The sequence below is a fragment of the Dermacentor albipictus genome, chromosome 4 (assembly GCF_038994185.2).
Source record: "Dermacentor albipictus isolate Rhodes 1998 colony chromosome 4, USDA_Dalb.pri_finalv2, whole genome shotgun sequence".
Taxonomy (NCBI): Eukaryota; Metazoa; Arthropoda; class Arachnida; order Ixodida; family Ixodidae; genus Dermacentor; species Dermacentor albipictus.
In genome coordinates, this window is record NC_091824.1 from 135,320,531 (window position 1) to 135,347,941 (window position 27,411).

Consider the following 27,411-nt stretch of genomic DNA (forward strand, 5'->3'; position numbering starts at 1 on the left):
GAAAGCTAAGAGACACGTACGTGCGGTGACACCTTCGAATGCTTTCTGGCGTGCCTCGCTGCCGCAGGCCTCGAAGAATTCTTTTCAGACCAAGACTCTAGCAAGCCGGGCATGTTGTGCCTCCTTTAAGCTACAGCAAGCGCATCCGCGTTCAGTGAGACATGTTTGTACAATTCGCGCGGGGGAGCAATCGACGACCCTTTTACCGCCGCGCTCGCAATACAATCTACGGGAACACAAACGGAAACATGCGAAAGTGAATAAGTGCAAATCTAGAAGAAAGGATTGGACGCAAATACGACCGCTTCGACGTGATGAAAATGTGGGTGTTAACTTTACAACTGCTTTCACTTCGTGCTTTATCCTCATTCTTCGTCTGAATACTGTAAAGCCTTCTCGCCACCTTTCTCTCTTCCTTTTTTTTTTTGCAGAAATTTTGCATAATCTAAGCAAGCACGTTTCGGCAGCGCGCTTCGGAAGTTGCTGCGGATAAATTCTTGTATCTTTATAGCGTTACGTAGTGTACAGTGCTAGCACCTATTCACGCATTAGGTTCTCCGAATACGTTTGCGAAGTATGTATATTGACACTCGCATGTGTATAGGCTTGATAATCTTGTTACGCACTATAGACATGCACTCACTAGATTCCGTTTCATATAAGTAAGTGACTTTGCTATGGCTTTGAGTGTCTGCAGTGCGAGTGATGTATATTAAAGAGGGGGGGGGGGAGGGGGGTGACAGCGAGCCCAATTTTATTCACTATAAATGATGACGTTGAAGCTGCGAATGTATCAACGTTTCCTTTTTCTTTTCTCTTTTTACAGTTTGCCCTGCAGCGCCGAAGCATTACAGTAGGAGAGCGGGAGTACATGTTTAGGCGGATTACTAGTGCAGAAATAAATATATAGCAGAATACCATCTTGAAACTGTAAACATGAGCTCAGCACTCAAATGCAAATTGACTGAGATAAGCATACATCCCCGTCAACAAACAACAAACATGAGAGTAAACATTACAAGAAGAAATTAAGCAGTTAAAAATTAGAGCTGGAAACACCTGGTCAAATCTCTGTGACCAAGGCAACAAATAAAAATGCAGAGCCATTCCACTCTGTGAAGGTTGGTGACCAGTGGAGATGTATATATGGTGATATGTATGTTGATAATAATTATGTTGATTGAAAATAAAAGACATCTAACAAAATGAATTTCGTTTTTTCACGATTTGTTCTTCTAAATTGCATACTCAGTGCGTTTTTTTTTTTACCTTCTTTCCTTTGCTTCTTTGGATTTATTATTTGGTCAAGCAGATAACTATCGCTTCATGATCGCTATAATATACAACCAGTGGCTCTGTGGCGACACTGGAAAGGTTCTTGGCCAATGTGAGATCTACACACGACAGATGACGTGTCGTGGGCACACTGATGTTTGTGTAACATTTAATGTCGAAAATTTTCTATAGAAACGCCACGAACCACTTTCCGTCTGGCCGAGACAAGTCTATGTTGAGGAGGAGGAGACAAATGGGGAGGAAAGACAGGGAGGTTAGCCAATGTAAGTACCGGCTGGCTACCCTGTGCTGGGGAAAGGGGCAAAGGGAAGGCTATGTTGATATCACCCACAATTACAATGGCAGTGGAGTCGGTAGGGGTGATCCAACAAAAGGTGGATATGCTTGGCGTTTTCGGCACGGCCTTCGTCAGTATTATGCGCCGCCCGCTGTCACCACGCCCAATCCCGCTTGTGTCCCCGACGGTGTTCTTCGTAGATACGCTGTTCTTCCAAGTCCTCACCGCACGCGGCCTAAACATGGCACGGGTGGAAGGCAACTGAGATAAGGTTACGTGGTTTGCCTATAGAGCCCATGACGTCAAACTGCAATCCATACTAAACAGTGTCTACGCCGGTTTCATTTTTTATTGCGATAATTTTTATCACAATACGTTTTGACACTTCTCGCGATTAAACTCAGCTGAGGCATACCTGGCAATACGCTTTTGCTTGATGCTTTAGCTCTTTTAGCCTTCTAGCCAATTTTCTTTCTTAATTTCTTTTTTGGCTACGCACACAAACCACCAGAAGCTAGCGTATAACAGCTCCGCTGTAAAATATGGAGTGGAAATCTGCCGACGACAAACTAATGTCTATGACAACAGTCGTCGTCAGCGTAACAGAATGTATGGGCGCAAGGGGAAACGTACAGACAAAGCAAACCAAATTTTCAGCCTTTAACTGCTATCGCGTTAAAATGATCGCACAGATAGGCTTAACTTCTGGGGTATACAGCACAAGTCGGCATGCTGGCAACATGTAACTAGCCTTTGCGCGTTAAGCAAAGGCTAGTTACATGTTAAAAAAACACCCTGTACGCTACAAAGCCCCTCTTCACGGGAGTTCGAAGAGAAACATTTATGTAAAGCAGCCGTTACACAAATATGGATGAAACAGAAGCCCTACTTATCATAATGCACAAGTACGCGCATCTAAAATGCTCGCTCTTGTAAATAATTGCCCTTTCGAGTTCCCTGTTTGAGCCAATTCCGCTTTCGATCAATTAACTGCATAAAGAAAACCAGATTCCAATGTTTTTGTTATTAAACTTCCTATAGTCGATTGCCAAATTCGAGTGCTTTGGCACTCGAAGAATACGCTCATGAAAAATTGCATCGGCCTGCATTCAGACCAGTCCGCCTTGCCTTAAGTTTGTAAAGAGAGGAAAACAAAATGTGAAGCTGTTTATGAAGCGTGCTGGTGAAAAATGACCGTGTGTAAATGAAGGCGTCGACGTCTCCGTAAGCCTAATCGCATTTCAAATTGACGTCCGAAGCTTTTGCCTGGTTTCATTCTTCAGGCAGTTCTTAGCATTAGCTGCATTTATGTTATCCACAAGGCCGCGTGCTGCTGGAAAGACGTTTGACAACACGCTCTCTCGAAATGGGTTTTGAACTTGTAGCAGGTTCTCTAATGGTGTGCTTACGCCGTTTGCGTTTTCACTTTTCTTTCTCAGCGAGTCGGCAAACATTGCCTCTTTGTAATATATTACTTCCGCTTTTGCGAATGGCGAAATAAAGGTATTTTCGGGAACGCAAGTGGTGAACATGATAATTGTAAGCCGGTAACAAATGTGCCATTTGTCTGCTTAAACGAAAACAAAAATTCGCAGTTTTACTTGGTCGTGTTGTGTTTTAAGTGGCGTCACCACGAAACAGGCTAACCCAGTGTTGCACGAAGCTTTGTCCTTCGAACAAAACTCGCTTGTCTGCAGCTCCAAATCTTACTTTTACGATATTTAATGCCTTCATGTGTGATGCGTTAAGTTTGCGAACTTGAAAAAAATGTACTGTCAAAGCGGCCTTAAAAAGCTTAAAAAGAAATGCGGAACACAGGCCATGTCATTTGAAGTCTTACTGCACGCAAAATGGTGACTGAATTTCGGCCGTGAATGTAGTCTTTTTTTTTTAAGAAACCTGCATCTCGAAACTAGACATGCCTCTTAAAACACTCAGTGTCATGGAATAATTTTTCGAGGCTATTTCACACCTAGTAATGCACTTTTGCTGGAAGCAGTTTAAGACAAAAGTTCATGCTGCCTCAGTTTCATTGTTTTGCACCATGGCGTAAACAGTTCTGTATCTTGGTGGTTGTATGCTTCCCGTTAGCCCCCCTCGTCCAGGCAACACCAGTCATCCACTCCCCCACCCCTCTCACTTCCCCCGCTTAGAATATTGACCACCGACGCATTAAGAAAACCGAACCCTCATGTCTAAATGTTGGACGTGATATATCCCTGTTCTCCGAAATTTCCTCAACAAGCCTTCCAAGGAGCCTCCCAATTAGGACTTCAGCCACTCTGCACGGTAGCAAGTATGCCAACTCTGAAGCCCCAGGCTGCCTCCGAAGACTGCTGCTGAATATATACCGAAGCGTAAATCTGAAAAATAATTTTGCTGCCTTATAAACGCCCAAAACACTGGGCACGGTAGTATAATATTTTGGTCATGTTTCAGCCCTCCGTGGTCCAGGGGGCCTCGGCTACTATTTGTGCAATAAAAAAGGTGAAGACACTAAACAGTGAACCAGCAATTGACCTCAGGTCAATAAGATGCATATCAGGCTGAATGCACCGGTTCTGTATCTCCGTACAGATTAGCCAAATTACCGTACAAATGAAGCAACCTGGTTTCGAGATGACTTTCGAGTGACCTGGCAGGGGCGGAGCAAGTCACTGCTGGCGTTAAAAAGCAGACGAAAAAAAGCATGAAATGTTGGAAAGTCGAAGATCAACGCTGGTTAAGGCAGGAAAAGAAAGAGCGCACAAAGCCACAGACTACAGCGGAAAGCAGCAACGCCGTCTAGTGGCAAACAACCGCGTCCAATGCCGCGAGACTACGACGACGCCTCTCTTCGGCCCCATTTGTAGCGTTGAACTTGGCCGCTGGCGGCCTCCGTAGGGCAACCATTAGGCGAGAGTTTCAAATGCTCGTTCCGGCGGGAAGTGGGCGGGACCCTGACGAGAGGAGGAGGAAAGCGCGGGTAAGGAAGTTTACTGCTGCGAGAATGTTAGTGGCCGATGGGGTTGGATCGAGCGGACGGACGTATACAGAGAGTAAATACGAGGTCGATACGTGGCCGCACTGACGGGCGCAGCTATCCGTGAGCCTTTCCTTACCGAAAATGCGCCGTTATCTACGCGTGGCTCCGGTATACACGATAGCCCTCTAGAACGTTACCCTGGTTAACGAGGCTCACTGGGCACTCGCTACGGTCGCGAAGCACCTAAGCTACTGGTGCCCAACGAAAAGCGAGCTGAGCTCGATGGCGTCGTTGCTCCATTCGCGTTCGTCTCCTTTAATTTTATTACAGAGTTTGTTCAGGTTTGGTACAGGGAGGTGTCATGGCTGCGTTCGCAGTGGACAATGAACTGACCGCGATTTGGTGTGACGAAGCTCTAGGGAGTGATTAGCATATGCCATTATACGTACAACAATCTTTCGTGGCCATTATGGCCGCATGTGGGCGCGCAATTGGAGTCTGAGACGAAGCATACGACTTCTGAGGTAATGAAACAAAACCTCCGTGTCTTGATTTGGAAAAACCTCAAATTTCGAGACATTAGGCGATAACGGACTAGCTTGGAAAAACAATTGATAAGTGAATTATACACTATAGCAGAACTAGAAAGCAAAATTAAAAGGCCCAGATATATATTTTTTTTTTATTGTTGTTCGCCATGTTCGGTATGGAGCACACTGCATCACCTTATAAGTACCGCAGGCATGACGAGGTGTTAAGGGAGCATTTGAATTGTTCCCATTTGTTCCTACATCGCAACAAATCAGCACTGTCCAGACATTCGATGACTAGTCACATTCTTCAGAAAAAGTCAATACGTGTGTTTTATATTTACGATACCACGTATCGTAGTCCGTAGTACCCTAGTCCTCCATAAAGCAAGCAACAAAATCCCAATAAAGAAAGGCGTCAGGCAGGGAGATACGATATCTCCAATGCTATTCACAGCGTGTTTACAGGAGGTATTCAGAGACCTGGATTGGGAAGAATTGGGGATAAAAGTTAATGGAGAATACCTTAGTAACTTCCGATTCGCTGATGATATTGCCTTGCTTAGTAACTCAGGGGACCAATTGCAATGCATGCTCACTGACCTGGAGAGGCAAAGCAGAAGAGTGGGTCTAAAAATTAATCTGCAGAAAACTAAAGTAATGCTTAACAGTCTCGGGAGAGAACAGCAATTTACAATAGGCAGCGAGGCACTGGAAGTCGTAAGGGAATACATCTACTTAGGGCAGGTAGTGATGGCGGATCCGGATCATGAGACAGAAATAATCAGAAGAGTAAGAATGGGCTGGGGTGCGTTTGGCAGGCATTCCCAAATCATGAACAGCAGGTTGCCATTATCCCTCAAGAGAAATGTATATAATAGCTGTGTCTTACCAGTACTCACCTACGGGGCAGAAACCTGGAGGCTTACGAAAAGGGTTCTGCTCAAATTGAGGACGACACAACGAGCTATGGAAAGAAGAATGATAGGTGTAACGTTAAGGGATAAGAAAAGAGCAGATTGGGTGAGGGAACAAACGCGAGTTAATGACATCTTAGTTGAAATTAAGAAAAAGAAATGGGCATGGGCAGGACGTGTAATGAGGAGGGAAGATAACCGATGGTCATTAAGGGTTACGGAGTGGATCCCAAGGGAAGGGAAACGTAGCAGGGGGCGGCAGAAAGTTAGGTGGGCGGATGAGATTAAGAAATTTGCAGGCACGGCATGGCCACAATTAGTACATGACCGGGGTTGTTGGAGAAGCATGGGAGAGGCCTTTGCCCTGCAGTGGGCGCAACCAGGCTGATGATGATGATGATGATGATGATGATGATGATGATGATGATGATGATGATGATGATGATGATGATGATGATGATGATGATGATGCCACGTATACGGAGAGGTCTGGGACAACAAAGAAGGATATTTTTCACCGGACATACTCTAGTGTAGCAACGTTGCGGCTTTCATTTATGACGAGCAAAAGTTGGTATATTGGTGGACAGCAAGCCAATAGTTATGAGAGTGGAACGTAAAGAGATTGACAGAGACAGCAGTGCAGACGGGTGATTAAAAAAACTAGAAACAAAATCCATTGCAGTAGTGTTAAACGCTGCTCTATATTGGGCTTGTGTGTGTTTCTTCATCTGTGTGCCGGCGTTTTTTTTTGCGTTGTTTTCGCCTTTCTTGAACAAAATCAACATTGTCCTGAAGAAACCTTTGCACACGGATTTTTTAAAGCAATATTACCAGTCGAGTGTTAACGGCCTAAACATTTATCACTTAGTGCTCGACTAGAAATATAGTTTAACAAAAGCCGTGTGTTGCCTATAAAATGCCGATAAACTACATCTTCTTTGTACAAGATAAGAAACAAGAGAGAATTCAAATATTGTGACTAATCTGACATTGAAATTTGCACGACATCGCTTGGAGCATGGTTTGCACGCAACGCCAGACAAAGCACTCATACGCGTACAGTTTCAAGTCGACCCCCTGGAAACCGGCTACCTTCTTACTCGAGATTTAATACGGGCGATGGGCGAATAATATGACCAAGGGGGGAGTTGATATTGTGTAAGTGTCCACACACATGTCCGTTTTGGCTGTTGCTTAAGTGCCGATTGGCGGTGCTGCGAAACGAGCGAGAAATCGACAGGCAACACCACTTGCCTCGTTCTCGTTGGTACATTTCCATTTCCGATCAATCAGCGGCGACCGAAATGGACTTACAGAATCGTTTTCTCATTCATTTGACGCATGCTTCCTTTGGATGTAATCGCCGCATTAAAGCGGTCTAGCTAGCGCGACGCGCGGGGGCTTAGTTGACACTCCACGAGATGGAAAAAAATTAACTAACCATTAATGCGACGAGTGTTGTCGCCAATGCTAAAATTTCCCATTCTTTGTCGTACTATTCTATACGAAAACGACAAAGACTGTTCACATTCGTTTCAACTAAACGGCGTCCACGCACGTATTCATACCTCGGTCAGATGGAGCTTAGCTTGCCAGCCATTAGGTATACCACGTGAAGAGCATCCCACACGCAGCAATCAACTTGAGGAGCTGAAACATGAGACAAGATGAAATACGTAAGCAACTAGAATCTTGCGCGAGCACTGCGACCCTCGCAAACGAGCCTTAATTTAGCAAGCAACTCGCAACCGTAGCTTATGCAGACACCAGGCAATGCCGCACCCACTTGCGCAGTCGTGCGCGCAAAATCAAATTACGGGTCGCTGCACCACCACGCTGCACGCAGTGGAGCTGACGCTCGAACGTGAGAAAGGTATACAACTGTGTTAAAGCCTGGTCGAACTCAAATGGGCCGCGTCCTCCTTTCCTGTTCGCAGTCCAGTGGGCAACCAAGATGACGTGACCTGCCTGAGATCTCAGAAGCACGCTACAAGTTTACGCCGCAGCGAATTGGCTTCTACGAAGTCTGGTCACAACAAAATGGAGTGCCATATGTGCCTTCGACACGTAGTGCCTGCTTAAAAGGACAGTAAACGGAAACGATAAACTAGTTCAGATTATTAAGGCAGTCTCTAAATATTATATTAAATTTCAAAGTTTAAGTGGTTCACTAGTAGAAAAGAATATAAGGGTCGAACTTTCATCTTTATTTTAGAATTTAAATTTTAAATGTAATTCAGAGCATGTTCTTGTGTTTGGGCCGTCGCAGAGCAGTAAATGTACGCGAAGCTCTCTCTTCGCTCTTTTCAGTTCACTCTTTCACTGTTTTATGATGCAATGTAGTCTTTCTTTGTTGATTAAAAAATAAACTAGGCCGCAGTAGACACCGTCAAAATCCATGACATCGTAGCGAGTTGGTGCGGGAACATCAAGGCGGCATTGCCACCCGTATTTTTTTTATGTATTTTATTGAAATGACAATAAAAGAAAGAGACGTAGCCACTTTATAATAGCGACGGCTATCCTTTTCGCATAGCGGGAACAACAATATGAAAATATATGTAAGAAAATAAAAAGAAACCACGTCATAGAGTCAGAAATCCAACGCACACTGTCCTATATAGCCGTATTTTATACCCGTATTTTGATCTTGCGTCTTTTCCGGTTTTTAGAGGGTCCGCTCACGGTGAAAGTGGCTTTACAAATGCGAAGCATTTCTTTGCCTGTAGTGGGAGCCAAGATCAGAGCAAGGTCACGCTCAAAGACGCGGTGACATTTTGTCTCCAAAAAATGTAGGCTGATCACGGAGACAGCGCAGCTTAAACATGTGGATATAATTTGAATCGGCCGGCACCGAACATAGTGAAAATGAACACCGGAAAACCACCATGGCAAAAAGTGCAGCTGCGATGCCACAAGTCGTTAACCAGGCAACAGCGATGTGATGACCGTGGAGAAGAACGAGCGTATCGAACCACGCCGGCTGAGCGCGAACCTGAAACGGTATTTACAGACGCAGCCTGGTACCCTACTTTTCGCACATGTGGCCTCGCCTTCGTGGCTCCACTTGGTACCGACACGCAGCTATGGCGTGAGCCACCACGACCGCACACTAGGACAAGATCTCTTGAACTATCAAAAAGCGCTGCTATCATACGCAGAGTATATCAACCATACCATATACGGCAGCAGTATACAGTGTACGCGGACTCGGTGGAGGCAGTGAAAGCTTTAACTGGCTCACCGATCAAACACTCATGCGGCGTCAGATCCGGCTTCTAGCTACAACTCAAGTCGTTCCTAGACATTAGAGAGGCCAGGCGCACGCAGAAGAAAATACGTCGTCACATGGGCAAAGTATGCAACGAACGATGGCAATAATATTGTAACTCGTTGGACCCACGCATAGCTCTCTCTCGCGCATGGCGTACTCTCCAAGGCATTCGCTTTCCCCCTCAGCAACGCCACACCTTTAAATCACCAAGGCTGTCGAGAAGTGGATGTTGTGGAGGAGTTTTGTGAGGCAATTGCAAGTGACAGAGAGCTACTAAAGGTTCTTGAATTGTACGAAGTTCCCTTCAAGCAAGTTTAGGCAGTCCCCAGCAGCTGCGAAGCAACTGACCACGGCGACGGTCAGACCTGCGACGCAGCAGAGGGTGCCAAGAATCACTGGCTCCGGACAGGCCGCCACTGGAATATGAACCTGGCAACGTTTAACGCTAGAACGTTATCTAGTGAGGCGAGTCTAGCAGTGCTATTGGAGGAATAATAGGGCAGTAAATGGGATATAATAGGGCTCAGTGAAGTTAGGAGGCCAAAAGAAGCATATACAGTGCTAAAAAGCGGGCACGTCCTGTGCTACCGAGGCTTAGCGGAGAGAAGAGAACTGGGAGTCGGATTCCTGATTAATAAGAATATAGCGGGTAACATACAGGAATTCTACAGCATTAACAAGAGGGTGGCAGGTCTTGTTGTGAAACTTAATAAGAGGTACAAAATGAAGATTGTACAGGTCTACGCCCCTACATCCAGTCATGATGACCAGGAAGTCGAAAGCTTCTATGAAGACGTGGAATCGGCGATGGGTAGAGTGAAAACAAAATACACTAACTAATGGGCGACTTTAATGCCAAGGTAGGCAAGAAGCAGGCTGGAGACAAGGCAGTGGGGGAATATGGCATAGGCACTAGGACTAGCAGGGGAGAGTTATTAGTAGCGTTTGTGGAACAGAATAATATGAGGATAATGAATACCTTCTTCCGCAAGCGGGATTGCCGAAAGTGGACGTGGAGGAGCCCGAATGGCGAGACTAGAAATGAAATAGACTTCATACTCTGTGCTAACCCTGGCATCATACAAGATGTGGACGTGCTCGGCAAGGTGCGCTGCAGTGACCACAGGATGGTAAGAATTCGGATTAGCCTAGACCTGAGGAGGGAACGAAAGAAACTGGTACATAAGAAGCCGATTAATGAGTTAGCGGTAAGAGGGAAAATAGAGGAATGCCAGATCAAGCTACAGAACAGGTATTCGGCTTTAACTCAGGAAGAGGACCTTAGTGTTGAAGCAATGGACGACAATCTTGTGGGCATCATTAAGGAGTGTGCAATGGAAGTCGGTGGTAACTATGTTAGGCAGGATACCAGCAAACTATCGCAGGAGACGAAAGATCTGATCAAGAAACGCCAATGTATGAAAGCATCTAACCCTACAGCTAGAATAGAACTGGCAGAACTTTCGAATTTATTCAACAAGCGTAAGACAGCTGACATAAGGAAGTATAATATGGATAGAATTGAACATGCTTTCAGAAACGGAGGAAGCCTAAAAACAGTGAAGAAGAAACTAGGAATTGGCAAGAATCAGATGTATGCGTTAAGAGACAAAGCCGGCAATATCATTACTAATACGGATGAGATAGTTCAAGTGGCTGAGGAGTTCTATAGAGATTTATACAGTACCAGTGGCACCCACGACGATAATGGAAGAGAAAATAGTCTAGACGAATTTGAAATCCCAAAGGTAACGCCGGAAGAAGTAAAGAAAGCCTTGGGAGATATGCAAAGGGGGAAGGCAGCTGGGGAGGATCAGGTAACAGCAGATTTGTTGAAGGATGGTGGACAGATTGTTCTAGAGAAACTGGCCACCCTGTATACGCAGTGCCTCATGACCTCGAGCGTACCGGAATCTTGGAAGAACGCTAACATAATCCTAATCCGTAAGAAAGGGGACGCCAAAGACTTGAAAAATTATAGACCGATCAGCTTACTGTCCGTTGTGTACAAACTATTTACTAAGGTAATCGCAAATAGAATCAGGAGCACCTTAGACTTCTGTCAAGCAAAGGACCAGGCAGGATTCCGTAAAGGCTACTCAACAATAGATCATATTCACACTATCATTCAGGTGATAGAGAAATGTGCGGAATATAACCAACCCTTATATATAGCTTTCATTGATTACGAGAAAGCGTTTTATTCTGTCGAAACCTCAGCAGTCATGGAGGCATTACGGAATCAGTGTGTACACGAGCCGTATGTAAAGATACTGAAAGATATCTATAGCGGCTCCACAGCCACCGTAGTCCTCCATAAAGCAAGCAACAAAATCCCAATAAAGAAAGGCGTCAGGCAGGGAGATACGATATCTCCAATGCTATTCACAGCGTGTTTACAGGAGGTATTCAGAGACCTGGATTGGGAAGAATTGGGGATAAAAGTTAATGGAGAATACCTTAGTAACTTCCGATTCGCTGATGATATCGCCTTGCTTAGTAACTCAGGGGACCAATTGCAATGCATGCTCACTGACCTGGAAAGGCAAAGCAGAAGAGTGGGTCTAAAAATTAATCTGCAGAAAACTAAAGTAATGTTTAACAGTCTCGGAAGTGAACAGCAGTTTAGGATAGGCAGCGAGACACTGGAAGTCGTAAGGGAATACATCCACTTAGGGCAGGTAGTGACTGCGGATCCGGATCATGAGACGGAAATAATCAGAAGAATAAGAATGGGCTGGGGTGCGTTATTTGGCCGGCATTCTCAGATCATGCATGAACAGCAGTTTGCCATTATCCCTCAAGAGAAAAGTGTATAATAGCTTTGTCTTACCAGTACTCACCTACGGGGCAGAAACCTGGAGGCTTACGAAAAGGGTTCTACTCAAATTGAGGATGACGCAACGAGCTATGGAAAGAAGAATGATAGGTGTAACATTAAGGGATAAGAAAAGAGCAGATTGGGTGAGGGAACAAACGCGAGTTAATGACATCTTAGTTGAAATCAAGAAAAAGAAATGGGCATGGGCAGGACATGTAATGAGGAGAGAAGATAACCGATGGTCAATAAGGGTTACGGACTGGATCCCAAGGGAAGGGAAGCGTAGCAGGGGGCGGCAGAACGTTAGGTGGGCGGATGAGATTAAGAAGTTTGCAGGCACGGCATGGCCACAATTAGTACATGACCGGGGTTGTTGGAGAAGTATGGGAGAGGCCTTTGCCCTGCAGTGGGCGTAACCAGGCTGATGATGATGATGAAGTTTAGGCAATGGACGATCCTTTCTCCATGGAAGAACTGGAGGCTGCTCTAGCCACTAGAAGGCGTCTCTCTTCGCCCTGACCCGATAACACTGGGGCCCTAGAAGACGGGCATCACCCACCATAACCAAACAACCTCTACTACAATAAGCGTTTACTCTCTCTCACTTGCGTTGCTATCCGCCACTTTGACCATGAAGCATGAGAGATCCTGCTGGTCCATCTCAACGTTTCATGGAGTGACAGAATTGTTCCTCCTGAATAGAAGCGTAGCGGTCTTGTCCCAATCTTAAAGCATGGAACTTCTCCCCTTGAACTGACATCATATCGACCTATTGCTCTCGCCAGCTGTGTTGGCAAGTTGATAGAAAGGATGATCCTCACGTGCCTCGAGTGGTTTCTCGAACATTACAATGTTTGTCTAGACGCGATGACAGGTTTTCGACGTGGCCGTTCGTTGGTCGACAACGTCATTCATCTTGTGTCTTCGATTCAACAACAGAAACCATCCAAACGCCTCTCTGTAGCGCTATTTTGAGATGTGAGCGGCTCTTACGATAATGTTTCTTACGAAGACATTCTTGAGGCGCTCGTGGCTGCTGCAGTCGGAGGCCGCACTTTTCCATGGATTCGGAGCTACCTGACTGAAAAGAGCTTCTTTGTAGTCACCGATAATGGTCAAACTTCCGACCACTGCGCCGGCCCTGGAGTTCCACAAGGTGGCGTTTTGAGCCCGGTTTGGTTCTTTCTGTTTTTGATTGGGCTGGCGGAATTCCTGCCGCAGTCGGTCAGTTTGTCAATGTACGCAGATGACATCTGCATCCCGGCGTCAAGAGTAACTCGGCCGCAGGTTCGCGCAAGGTTATGAAAAGCTGCAACGATGACGTCTACTTATCTTCAGAGACAAGGCCTCAGAATTTCAACAGAAAAGTGCGCATTAGTCACCTTCACGCCGAAATCGATGACTCGATACCCGGTGTCTATTAATGGCCAGCCGGTCTTGTACAACAGTTACAAGAGCAATACCCCCACATGTTCGCACCATGGGTGGGAGGGGGGTATATTGTTTTACGCGCAGCAGCCGGATCTTGGACACTTGCTGTAAGAGTGTCCAGGACTCGATATAATCTGGGATCAATACAAGCCCGAGACAGTGGGAACCTTTAACGACTGCAGGCCAGAAAGGTTGCGCTTCAACAGCGCTGAGGAATTTTGTCGAAGAGGCTTACCTGTGAAGTATCATCGAGGAAACACGCCGGTCAAGAACGAAAAGCGTTTATTCGCCGTTGTCCGAAAGCGTGCCCTTATAACCGTCAGTAAGAGTGACGTCATGGAATGCCCTGTGCAGTGCATTCGTTCGCCCCGCGCTTGGCTTTTTATGCTTAGGCTACAACGGCCTGCAGGCTTCATATTAATACTGATGCGCCCTTCCCTTCCTTCCCTTCAATCGAATAAGGCCTCAGGCCATCTTGTGCGATTAAAGATGTATCTGGTGGCCGTGGCTGTGGTGATGTTAGAGGAAGATGTATCCATCCGTCCGTCCACCCGATATAGAGCGAATTAAGGCGGCCTCATTGACGGGTAGGCTCTCTGTTAGATTCTCTGTCCTCTCTTAGGCGATTACGAAGCAACGCCCCTAGCAATGGTGCTCTAGTTTACCCGTGTGCGTAGAATCAGTGGTCCATCAGTATTGTGATAAGATTATTGTAGGATGCAACAATGCAGCTAAGCTCAGGCTCTTCGCAATAAGTAAGAGGACGATACTGGGCGCTGTCTGCACATTACTTTCTTGAAGTACAGTCAACCAAAAAAAATTTACGGGGCACTAAATCCGAGAATAAACTGAATATCTGCGCAGCCTCACAACGCAGCCTAGTATTCACATTTACAGCCTCTCCAGTATATGTGAACAACGACGTGATGTTCGTTTTTACTGACTACTGTTACATGCTGTTCGGAAATTGAACGTTTTCCCCGAGATCCTGTGGTCCGTAAACTTTTGTGGTTGACTGCACTTCCCATTAATTAGCTCTCGACCTCTTCTATAACAACTACCACGTAGTGGGATTTCTAAGTTGTGGCTATACTTGTGATCAAAAAATAAATATAAATAACAGGTTTTGCAATTTCTAGTGTTATCTACTCTACCAGGAATGTCAGCCCGAGTGCTTTCCGTGTAAGAGACGTCATCAGTTGGGACTTACGCAAGGGCGACTTCAGCTTCTTCGCTTCGTCGCCAAGTTGACATTGCTTTAGCTTTCCATCCTAACTCGCGTGAAATATTCATGAAACTTGCAACTCGCGCAATGCACAACCAGTGCTATTACAGTGAAACCGTGGTCCGGCTACTGTGAATTATTCACTTGCACGCCATTTGGTATAGTTTCTGGAAGATAAAATATGCCAAAGAGTATAATACGTTCTCGGGTGTTTTAGACATGTCACTCTTCCTATGTGTTTTTGTTTCTCTTATATTGTTTCTCGCTTGTACCGATATTGCGCATTCGCGTAGCGTAGACAACTAAATCATCACAGACCGTATTTAGCTAGGCCTAGTGAGCTGCTTTTACATAATTGAGGATTAGATAGGGCTAGAGGCATTTTGGCTTCGTGGATACCACCGCAACCTATACTTAAGCGTCCCGCACAATTTCTCTGAAAGCGCCTGTGCAAAATGCCACAAAGCCCGGAAAAAAGGCGGGGGGAGAGGGGGGGGAGGGGGTGGCTAGTTGACTAACGGCGGCAAGCTTGAGCGCGGCTTCGCAGAAATTTATTGCTTAAGCAGGCTTGCTAAAGCGGTGCACTTACAGTAACCGCGCACACGTACTGCACATTCGTACGAACTAAAAAAGCTAGTAGCGAAGAAAAACATGCTCCGAGACTAGTTCGGCCTTTGCTAACTAGAGAGCTCCGCGCGAACGGATGGTGGAAAGTCGAAAGCATAAAACCATTACTTTAATTATCTGCAGTTATTTAGAGCGTTTCGGGGGGGACGCGTTTACCGCGTAGTGAGCGCGAGTCTGACCCTAGTTTCAACGTCTGCGAACGAAACGCGTTTTATTTTTAGCAATATATATAAATATATATATGGAGATTATAGTTGCCGCAGGGCATATGTACCAAGAAAATTAACCAGATGGCAATAAATACATTCATCCGGCCACTGTTTCACGTAGATACTGCAGCAATGAACTAACGCATTTTTAGCCCGTTACTCAATGAGTAAATTCATCTGGAGAAAGAGCGTGAGAAATAGAAGAAAGGGGAAAGGCAGGGAGGTTAACCAGAACATAAGATCCGGCATGTTACCCTACATTGGGTAACGGAGGCGGAGGAGGTGAAAGGATAAGAAAGTAGAGAGAGACGAGGAGCACTGATGCACGACCACAGCCGGTCACTATTCCCACAAACTCTCGCCACCCTCTTTCACAACTAGCACAGCGAACACCATTTCTCGTGATGGTCGCTCGTGCAGGTCGTTTGTCACCTAGAACAATCGGCTTCAGTTTGACCGTCCTGCACTTTGCGCCTGATATTTTCTGAGTACCGGGGCATAGCCACGAGAGGCGACGAGTGCCCGCCGTACAAGTGCCGGGCACGCAGGACGAGTGACAATCCTATAGGGCTGTCACTCGCAGATCCGCAAGCGCAGTTGACAGCTGCTGTCAGGGCCACCCCAGCCGGCTGCTGGACCTCAAGAACCGTGTCCAGCGCAAATGCTTTTCTCGCACGTCCTCAGGGCATAGCTACGATACCTGCACCCTGCTTTTTTTCCGAACATTACGCTTGTCAGAATCGCTGTCATCACGTCGGCTGCTGGCCAAGGGAGGAAACAAGAGGTGAAAGGCTGAGAGGTCAATCGGATTAAGTGTCCGGTTGGCTACTCTACTCAGGCGGATGGCGTAAGGGGAGAAAAAATGATAAAAGAAGAGAAGGTAAAAAAAGAACCCGTCAGGTTTGTGCACTCTATTTTTTCCATCAGTCCCATTGCCTGTAAAAACCACACTAGCAGCGCTTTTAAAGCAGTTCGGGCGGACCTCGGCTGGGACCAGGGTCCAATAATTCTGGATTTGCTACTGGGACGGTTGTCGATCTTGTCGGGCGCGGTGATAAGGAAGTTGTCTATTGAAAGAATGACAGTCGCAAAGCGATTGCTGTGCTACTGCGAGTGCGTTACAATACTATGCGCGCAATCCAGCGGCTTCAGTTTTGGCGGTGGACTTCATGTGACGTTATGCCCATGGCATGAGAAAAGACAGCCTTTTCTGAGCAACCAGCCAAAAGGCTCAACGGGTGAGACTGCAGCGGACCACTGCGGGAAGAGAGAGAGAGAGAGGGGCAAAGGAAAGACAGGGAGGTTAACCAGAGATTATCTCCGGTTGGCTACCCTGTACTGGGGGAAATTCGTGCATGCGCCATGGCCAAGAATAGCCTGTTCCTAGATAAGTTTTTCAGTGGGCAGTTCAGCACATCTTTCACGTTTAGCTCGGAATTGTGTACAGCGGAGTCCACTTTAAACTTCGTGAATGTTTATTTCGCTTCGTGTGTCGCCTTTTTTTACTGCAAATGAAACGCTGCTCGCAAAACACTCCACCACTGAAACCGGGGTTGAATATCAGCAATTTACTACTCGTAGTATTCATGCTTATATAAATATTTACTAAATCCTATTGGTTTTCACTGTGATTCCCTCTTTTTTCTTGTTTGTTTAGACATACGTTAAAATGGGGCAAAGATAAAGGGAAAATAGAAAAATATAAATAAATAAATAATGTTTGTTTAGACAGAAGGCACATGTTTTCTTTTCCTTTCTTCTTCTTTATGGAGGGGGGGAGGGGCTTCTTTTCTTTTTCTTGACATGTCCGCCGTCTTACCATATGCTGTTATATGTTACATGGACCCTGGGCCTTCGTCAAGCCGCAGCGGCATTCTTAGCCTGTCGTCCCTCCAGTTTACTCCTATTCTGGAAAATAAAATCGAATTGAACTGAATCGTAATTCCTTCACGCTCTGCAATGAACGCGACAATCTAACTGGCCAGACGCCTACGGCTACGACAGGGAGGACTACTACAACACGAGAGTGCCCGCACAAAAAGGTCCAGGCGGCTAAGGAGAACAGCAAACACGGGAATAAGCGGCCGGCTAGCACCGACGGTTTCAGTCGAGGGGCCGATAAATTCATCTCAAAAGAACGTCCAGCAGAGAAGCGACAACGTTCCTGGGGGAAGGGAGGGGAAGGGGGGAGGAGGGGGACAGGCAGGAGAATCGACGCCGCGTCGACAGGATTAATCGCTTCCGAGTGACACGGCGCGGTTCGATCGCATCATCCACGACGGCAGCTGCTGGCGACCCGCAACAACGCTCGCGTCTTTCATCGCTTGACTTCGCGACATGAACAGGGACGGAAGAAGGGCCTGTGTGTGTGTGTTACAGGCAATAAAAAATAAAGAGAAGGCGTTAGACGCGCGCAAAAGCAGCCAAGCAAAGTGTTTTGCCCTGTCGTCTGTGAGGCACAAGGATGTCCGGCTAGACAACAAAGAAAAATCCCTCCGGAGCAAGTTCTTGTGTCACTGTTTCTTTTTTTTTTCTTCCTTCTTTGTATTATTCTCGTGTTAGTTTTGTCATTTTCGCGTACTTTCGTGGCCGTTGAGGGAATGACAGAATCGATGAATGAAATAATTTATTTAAGGAGATGAAATATATTGGCGAGATACAGCAGAATTTTTGTCAACATTTTACGTTGATGCGCAAAAAGAAAAATTGAGGCTAAAACTATATGTATCAGCCAAACGGAATTCGCTCAGCAATCTTGATGTTAGCAATATCTCGGATGGTAGCAATGGCGGCGAGAGTGTGGTTCCAGTTGGCGCAAGTTAGTGAAATAAATGAGTCATCATACGTATTAGCGCAACAAAGTGGTAAAGCCAATTTGCTTGTCTTGTTAATGCGAGATGAAATATGCACAGCCTGAGTTAGACGGCCATCATTGAGAAGCGCCTTCACTCTCGTCTTTACTTTGACATAAGCAACCGTGGCAATTACTTATAATAACTGCAAATCGTACGCGGGTTCTATTTGCGATCGTGTGGGCCTTCATTCCAGCATGTGTTTTTGCCGCGACATGTACATACTGTTACTGATACTGTTGATAACTTACCTAGCGAAAATTGAGTGACATACGAAGTAGCTGCAATGATATCATGCGCATACAAACGCCGTCTACTCATCGCGCTCGCTATAGAGGATGACCATTTTTAAGTTTTACTGAATTTTTAAACATCATCAGTATCAAATAGCATAATTCTTGTCCTTGAGCTGGATTATACGAAGATGCGGACATTAATAGCCCGAGGAATTGAAACACGTTTTCAACGAAGTAAAATATATCCACTAATTAAGATAGTAATTATTTACGTTACGATACATTGTAGCAGCTGAGCTTGCAAGACATATCCACTTGAAATGAATCTCGAGAATGACATCAGTTTCGAGATATTATTTCCCATAGAGTAGGAAGAAATACATGGGCATTCCAGTTACTTTCGTGCTTCAGGACATAACAGAGCGTTTTGTTAAAGAAAAGTTAATGGAACAGTGCATTTTACGGCGAATATAATGGCGCATATATCCAAACTGGTGTCATCATGTAATTTCATTCCTAACGGATACGCCTCGCAATCTCATGGGCCACAATTCGTAGGTCCCAATATGTGCCGTAACGTAATTAATGAAGAAGTTAGTTAGTGAATTTTTGTTAATTAGTTGCATATGTGTTTCTATTTCTCGTGCAACTAATGTCCGCTTCTCGGAATAATCCAGCTCAAGGACCAGAATTATGTTATCTGCAAACAGGCGATTTTTAAAAATGCCATAACGCTTAAGTATTATCACCCTGCATTCGCCACCAAGCTTCATAGAACGTCCTAATTGCAAGGAAAGCGACCAATGGGACAAAATGGATTAGCACATCTACAAATTCAAAGTTAATGCACACATGCGCACATATTCTCGAGAGTTCGTCCCTATCGTAAGTTCTCAAATAGCCCGGTGCACTTTAACGAACGAATCAGCCCTTTGTACTCCTCTCTGTGTCGCAGAATTACGAGGACACAGTCTCAAAGTATTTTCGTCCGTGAAAGCTTTGCCTCCTTTCCCCTGACTCAGAGTTCGACGAGCAACAAGCCCCTGCACGTGCCTAACATGTTCTAAAAGCCGCGCTTTAATTTCTCTTACTGCGCAATTCACTTGGTGCTAGTATACATCTGTGCAAGAAAAGAAATACATCCTTCGACATTCGCAACCTACAAAGACAGACGCCCCGCGGTTTCGAGAGATGCGAGGCCATGGCAACTGTCTCCTTTCTCGGTCTCCCTCTTAAACGTACTTTGCCGTTACACGCCGCCACTAGCCTGTGAAGCAAGGTAACAGGCGCGTCTTTTGCAGCAAGGTGTCAAAGTGTTGTACTTGCCACACAGCGAAAAACTTCTCGCGCACCCGCCATCGGCGTACGCAGAACAGAACGACACGGTTCTGCTGAAAACCAGATTGAAACATGGAGCCGGCTCCGCCGCCTAACCGGAGCAGTTCTCAATGTCTGCGATTAAAGAAGAAAAAAAAAGGCAAGAAGGCATGTTGACATCACACGTCGCAGCACCCGGTTCCCTTATCGTGGAAAGGCCATTTTCTGGAAGCGCGCTTGTTTCCTGCCCTTCAGTTACGCTGCCTCGTTCCTGTCAATAACACTGACGCCTAGCTTTCCCTTCTGGTCTCTGGACCGAAAAAACTGTCCTGTTCACTTGAAGGCAGATTTTACTCGTTGCTTCGGCGCTTTACGCTTTCCTCGGGACATTTTGCAAACTTACACTTTTTATCGTTCTTTTATCGCGCATTTCGGGCTTATACAGGAAAAAGCCGATTATCTGAGCTGATTTAGCCCGTCAGGTTTCCTACAAGCGAGAAATCGATACGTTTCAGGGGCGTTTGCCTTTAGGAGAATGCAGCTATTTCTATCGCGTTTGGCTTGTTTATTCAGATACAGTTTAAGGATCGCGAGCACAATATTTTAGTATGGGACAGTTTGCCCCATATTAAAAAAGACAAGAGAGAGAGTGAGAGAGGGAGAGCCAAGAAGCTCGCAACAATAATTATTGATTCATCGACAACAAACTTCTTATATCTTTTTTCTTAGAGGTTCTGCAAGGGCTTTTCGTCTGCTTGAGCGCCACTAGTTGTGTCACTCTTCTTCGTAATATAAAAGATAGCAATTCTGAGTGCTTGCAGTTAGCTTTTACGGTAATAAATATCTTTTATTCCAGTGTAATGTACTGAGAAAAATTCTGTATATTATTATGAGATAACTTCAAGTACGAGACATACTGTACGGATAAAAGACGATAATTACGCGATGTCGTGGGAGAAACAAGCCGCCATATAAATCTTACAATCTGGTCTAGTGAAGCTGCGTTGGTATAAGAGTCACCTTGAAATTTATTCATTCTTCCTTATTTTGTAATAAAATGCATATTTGAACGAGTTTTTGTCTTATACAACAAGAAAACTTGTGAAGTTTTTATACTAGAATTGAAGTGGAGTGCAGCGGTGGGCATCTGACATTTTTAAAAATAAATGAATTCGCTGTTCTTTGTGCACGTTAAACCTAACACACGCACCCTAACAGCAGCAGCGTCGATGTTTTGTTTTGTTTTGTTTTCTCTATGTCCAAGTACAGATCTTGCTTTCCACTTTTTTCCCACGCGGAAGTGAACACCAAATGCCGCAGCATAAGGATAGAAAGCTGGGCGAGTTGGTACGGTAACATGATATTGGCTTCTAGCGCGAAGTGAAACACGGACACAGAAAGGAGCAGACAGGACGAGCGCTAACTCTCAACTAAATTTTTATTGACACGAAGAACATATATATAGGTGATTGCGAAAACCGTAGCATCAGAACATGACAATGTAAAAGCATCAGTTAAACATGTCAGTGGGTAAGGAAGTCAAAGAACAAAAAAAATTATTTCAGATTAGTACACGTATTGCGAAGGTACTGGAATTCGCAATCTAACAGAGACAACGAAGCATGACTGACACAAGTGTCTCCTAATCTTTTTATGTGGAAAGCCTCGATAATTTCCCTCGTGGTTTGGCATCTGTGTCTAGAAAGAATTTTTGTGTCTTTAAAGAAAGGCTTGCATCCACAATCGAAACAATGTGCGGCTAAATGTGATGCGTTAGGGTTGTTTAGTGAATGTTTGTGTTCTTTTAGTCTAATGTTAATGCATCTACCACTCTGTCCAATGTAAGCTTTCCCACATTCGAGTGGAATCTGATAAACTATGCCCGTGCTGCAAGGCACTAAAGGGGACACATGTTTAACTCCGCCATTACTGTCATTACCTCTGCCATTAGTCTGCCATTACTAAATCATGTCCGCACAATATGCAACAAAGTTTTTCACAACAGATAGAAAGGCTTGCAAAGGCTAGCTATCCCGTGCATCTATTATCACTAACCTGCGAAAAACTTGTAAAATGGGTTAAAAGCCCTGGTAAGAAACAAGAAAAACAGAAAAAAGATACAAAGTTTGCTGTAGTACCCTACGTTCATAGATTATCACATGGTCTAAGGAATGTGGCCAATAGGTATGACGTCAGTACCGTTTTCTCGGCCCCACGAAAGTTGGCTAGCATGTGCCCTTTGATAAATAGGAGACTTGAACAGGAAGGCAAAAAAAGAAAAGATGATTGCGGAGTTAAACATGTGTCCCCTTTAGTGCCTTGCAGCACGGGCATAGTTTATCAGATTCCACTCGAATGTGGGAAAGCTTACATTGGACAGAGTGGTAGATGCATTAACATTAGACTAAAAGAACACAAACATTCACTAAACAACCCTAACGCATCACATTTAGCCGCACATTGTTTCGATTGTGGATGCAAGCCTTTCTTTAAAGACACAAAAATTCTTTCTAGACACAGATGCCAAACCACGAGGGAAATTATCGAGGCTTTCCACATAAAAAGATTAGGAGACACTTGTGTCAGTCATGCTTCGTTGTCTCTATTAGATTGCGAATTCCAGTACCTTCGCAATACGTGTACTAATCTGAAATAATTTTTTTGTTCTTTGACTTCCTTACCCACTGACATGTTTAACTGATGCTTTTACATTGTCATGTTCTGATGCTACGGTTTTCGCAATCACCTATATATATGTTCTTCGTTTCAATAAAAATTTAGTTGAGAGTTAGCGCTCGTCCTGTCTGCTCCTTTCTGTGTCCGTGTTTCACTTCGCGCTAGAAGCCAATATCATGTTGCCGCAGCATAATATCACCGGCGCGAAATATGAAACGATGTGTATTCAGAACAAGGCGTCTGAGCCTTACCTCACAATAACGTGCGAAAGTGAAAGAGGCTAACTATTCCCGCATATTCAGCGGCATATTGCCGCAATATCCAGCACCTACGTTATTTGCCAATATCTAGCTCCACTCAATACCTATAAATGGGCGTTTTTATCCAGTAGGGTTAAAATTTCAACTCTAAAACCTGCAAATACTGAGACATGTCTGGTTTGCTTAGCGAGAAGTCATGACACGGCGTTGTAAGCATTTTCTTGGCAATTACGAGTGGGTAAGCAGCAGAAAGAAGGAACGTGGAAAGGACAACAGGATGAGAGGCAGTGCAAAGTACATGGGATGGGCCTCACTTGAAGTCAGAGAAGCGCAGAGCATGATGAGCTTGAAAGAAAACTCAGGAACGTGGATCCGAAGAAATGGATGGCTAAAGTGCACAAGTATCTGTACCTGAAAAGCTTGGACACAAAATGGAGGAAGATATCAAAAAAATTGACACCCAAGTGCAGGGTAACTTAAACTGTAGATAGACAACCCGGAGGAATCAGAAAGAAAGTGACAACAACAGAAACAGCGAATTGAATGCGAAGAATTAAAACGAAATAGACCATGGAGATTTACAAGAATGAGAAAAAGTAAACTAGGAAGTAAAATTTGTACGATAACACGAAGTGAAGTGCCTTGCTATTTGAGGCTCGAGCTGGTTGCCTAAGAACAAAAACATACCGCAGCATATATTCGCAATTAGATGAGGCATGTGTATGCTACAAAAAAAAACTAGATTCGGAGACCACTGAGCACATCCTAATGGATTGCGAAAGGATTCACCCAGTGATACCAGTACGCAACACACATATTCCAGAAGCGCTTGGATTTAAAGTGTACGGAAGCATCAACCCGTCAGCAGTCGAGGTAAGCAAGAGTCGTTTACGGTATTGGTGAGAAAAAAGCAGAGAAGTGATTGATACGACCGGATTATGTACCGGCGTAGGTAGCGGTACAAAGCAGATAGAGAAGTTTTGAGGAAAAGAAGAGATTAAGATGTATGCAAAGAAGCTAGGATAAAAATCATTTATGTATAGCATACCGGATAAAATCAAGCAGTCTAGGTGATTATTTGTCACCGCCGCGCTTCAAGAGGATGCCAATAAATCATCATCATCATCATCATCATCATCATCATCATCGGGAATACAGGCATGGCATACCATCAACTCCTTCAATGTATTTTCTTAACCCGTTTACTGGATACTGCTACCGCTCACAACACCACCAAACTGAGGGTCATCCATCCATGCATCAATCAATCAATCCATCAATCAATCAATCATGCTCTTTCTCTTTAAAATAAATAAGTGTTTGTCTTGCTCCTCCCGAAGGTGAAATTTTTGCTTTGGTAGGAAATAATGAAACTGCTTCCTTCCTTGGCGAATTAATGAACATTGCTCACGCCGGCAAACGTTTCTTATTTACCTTTTCTCTGCGAAAGATAATTGGGCGTCCAGGAAGAGTTAACGCTGTCAAGAGGCTAACAATTGCTCGTTAGCACTGAAGTGCCCGGTGAATCAGAGCACCGACATTCATTAAGCTCGACACAGCATTACAGTGGGTACAACATGTAGGTTGCTTCTTGTGCCTACGTGAGTCAGCTTAAAATTAATTGCTTTCGGGAGCAATTCACGAAAAACGACAACCCCCTCCCCTTCCTCCGACTTGCATACTTCTGGAAACGTACTCAAAATAATGTTGTTGTGGTTGAGAAGGAAGGGAAGTTAATTTGGGACGCCCCTAATTTTCTATTAACGGTTGAACGGCAAGATTTAATAGTGCAACGTCGGGGACAGCAATGTAACAGATCGCCGCAGCTAATCAGCAGGGTAAACATTAATGGAACGCTCTTTCTTTAGAAGCTGCTTTCTACGTATTTAGAGTTAGGGCTGCGGCGGGCTTATTGCCTTTATCAACTCAGGTTTCAAACGATGTCCTTGATGAAGCTACATTTTCTGCGGTAACCTCATACGGTAGCACAATAATGCGTTAGCTGTAGGAATGCCATATAGGAAAACAGTGTAAGTGCGTGTAGCGCAGGAAGCCGGTCACGGGGCTGAGGTATTTATTTATTTATTTATTTATTTATTTATTTATTTATTTATTTATTTATTTATTTATTTATTTACACAGTTACGGCGCTAAAGCAGACAATACACAAAGACGATTGCAGAGGAAGTGAGAAGACGCGGGCATTAACATGGCGAGCCGCTTGCTAAGAACGGCCCGTAATGAACCGTAGTGGTCAGTCAGCCTGATCGCCTCGCTACAATATATAGTGCAAATGACGGTAGTCTGCTGCGGATCACCGTCAGTTGCACTTCGCTCCAAAAGGCAGGACGTGTGTCCCGCGAGCTCCTAAACAACATCTTGCGATGTGGTGAACACGATATAACTCAAGGATCCGGCACCTCAGAGAGGTGCGGCGTAGTGCTAACGCACTTCTTTATAGTCATTTCCTTGCAGAGTAGCATGTAGGCTAATACATCTACGCCTGCCAAGACCACTACCTTTAAATAAAAAAATATCTATCTATCTATCTATCTATCTATCTATCTATCTATCTATCTATCTATCTATCTATCTATCTATCTATCTATCTATCTATCTATCTATCTATCTATCTATCTATCTATCTATCTATCTATCCATCTATCCATCTATCCATCTATCCATCTATCCATCTCTCGCTGCCTCTCACTGCTAGTCTTTTTTGTGATCTACGACATATTGTAAAAATTTTAATGGAATTGCGTGAGACATTTGTATAATAATATCTGCACAGGAGTGCACAGGGATTCTTCATCGTGAAAGGAGGGGCGAGGTGAGGAAAATTATTTTGCTTTTCGGAACAGCAGTCACTAGCAAATGAGAATGTCAACAAACATGCACAATCTAAGTGAAAGTAATGTCATTTAAACTATTATAATACAAAAAGAATTGCAATAGATGATTGAGAACTTCAACCGAGAAAGTGTGAAAGTATGGTTGGAGATTATTATTGTTACGGGGATGTTGCGAGTATAGGCAGACTGTATAGGCAGACCTGCCCATGCCCATTTCAAGGAAAAGAAATGGGCATGGGCAGGACATGTAATGAGGAGGGAAGCTAACCGATGGTCATTAAGGGTTACGTACTGGATTCCAAGGGAAGAGAAGCGTAGCAGGCGGCGGCAGAAAGTCAGGTGGGTGGATGAGATTAAGAAGTTTGCAGGGACGACATGTCCACAATTAGTACATGACCGGGGCAGTTGGAGAAGTATGGGAGAGGCCTTTGCCCTGCAGTGGACTTAACCATGATGACGATGATCATGATGATGATGATGATGATTTACAATATATATACAAACAGAGTCAATGTGGTTAAGGTGTCTGACCAGCAACAACACGCATCAGACAGCGTTTCGCGTTCTTCTTCCTTTCTCTTCTTTTATCTTTCAGTAACAATATGCAGAAGACAAATGTAACGTTCAATAGCCTGGCAAGGGAACAAGAAATCATGATCGCCAGTTCATCCTCTACAGTATGTGCAGGAGTACGTCTATCTAGGTGAACTACCCGCAAGGGATCCTGATCATGAGAAGGAAATTTACAGGAGAATAAAAATGAACTGGAGTGCACACAGTGGGCATAGCGAAATCCTGACTGGAAGCTTACCACTGTGCGTTGAAAAGAAACGTGTACAATCACTACATTGTACCGGTGCTAATATATGGGGCAGAAACTTGGAGGTTCACAAAGAAGCCCGAAAATACCGCGCAAAGAGCGATGGAATGAAACATGCTTGGCGTAACGTCAAGAGTGAGGAATTCAAAAGTCAGGACGAAAAGGGCAGGGTGTTCAGTAGTTTCTCCGGTCTCGCAGGACTCACAGGTAGGCGCGTCAGTCATTCCGTTTGGGAATGAGTAAGCTTTCGTAAATGTCACCCCGATCCAGAGGCAGCATAGCAACGTAGGGCTGCTGTCAGAGCATCTACCGAAATACCTAGCTAACGCATCTGCTCTCAGGCTACGATACAAGCGACGCTATACGAACGCGCGGCATTACCCGCTACAGCGTTGCATCCTGTTTCATATTCAGTTACAGAAACTTCGCACTCGATCGAGCCTCTTCCACCCTCCTCTAAACTAGGCCAAAGAGACTGACGCACACGCCTACGTACATTTCAGCGATTAAAAAAAGAAACTTCAAAGCTTCAGATGGTTCTGTTTAATATACGTTCCTGTTTCCTACGCACCGCATGCCTGAGTCTCTAATTTGTTATCGATGCACGTCGGCTGAGTCCGAGAGCGTATTTTGTTTAGCATGATGGTGTTTATATTCAATGCTTATCAAATCATGGAAGCGCGGCCTTTTTTTGGCATTCACTTCTTCTTCAGCAGCTTGCTCAAAGGAAGGTAGCAGGCAGTCTCTTTTGCAACGACTATGCAAAATATCCCCCCGAATATTCGCCTCCTTTAAAATTCGCTTTGGCGATGAAAACAGC

General features: G+C 44.7%; 1 protein-coding gene across 7 annotated transcripts in view; it reads right to left on the bottom strand.

The window, feature by feature from the left end:
• The window catches only part of LOC135898392 (thrombospondin type-1 domain-containing protein 7A-like), an 818,428-nt gene that overhangs the window by 741,693 nt on the left and 49,324 nt on the right, over positions 1–27,411 (bottom strand). For all 7 annotated transcript variants that reach the window (XM_065427299.2, XM_065427298.2, XM_065427295.2 and 4 more), the window contains exon 2: positions 7,557–7,638. The gene's annotated coding sequence lies outside the window, so the exon portion shown is untranslated. The remainder of the gene's footprint in view (positions 1–7,556; positions 7,639–27,411) is intronic.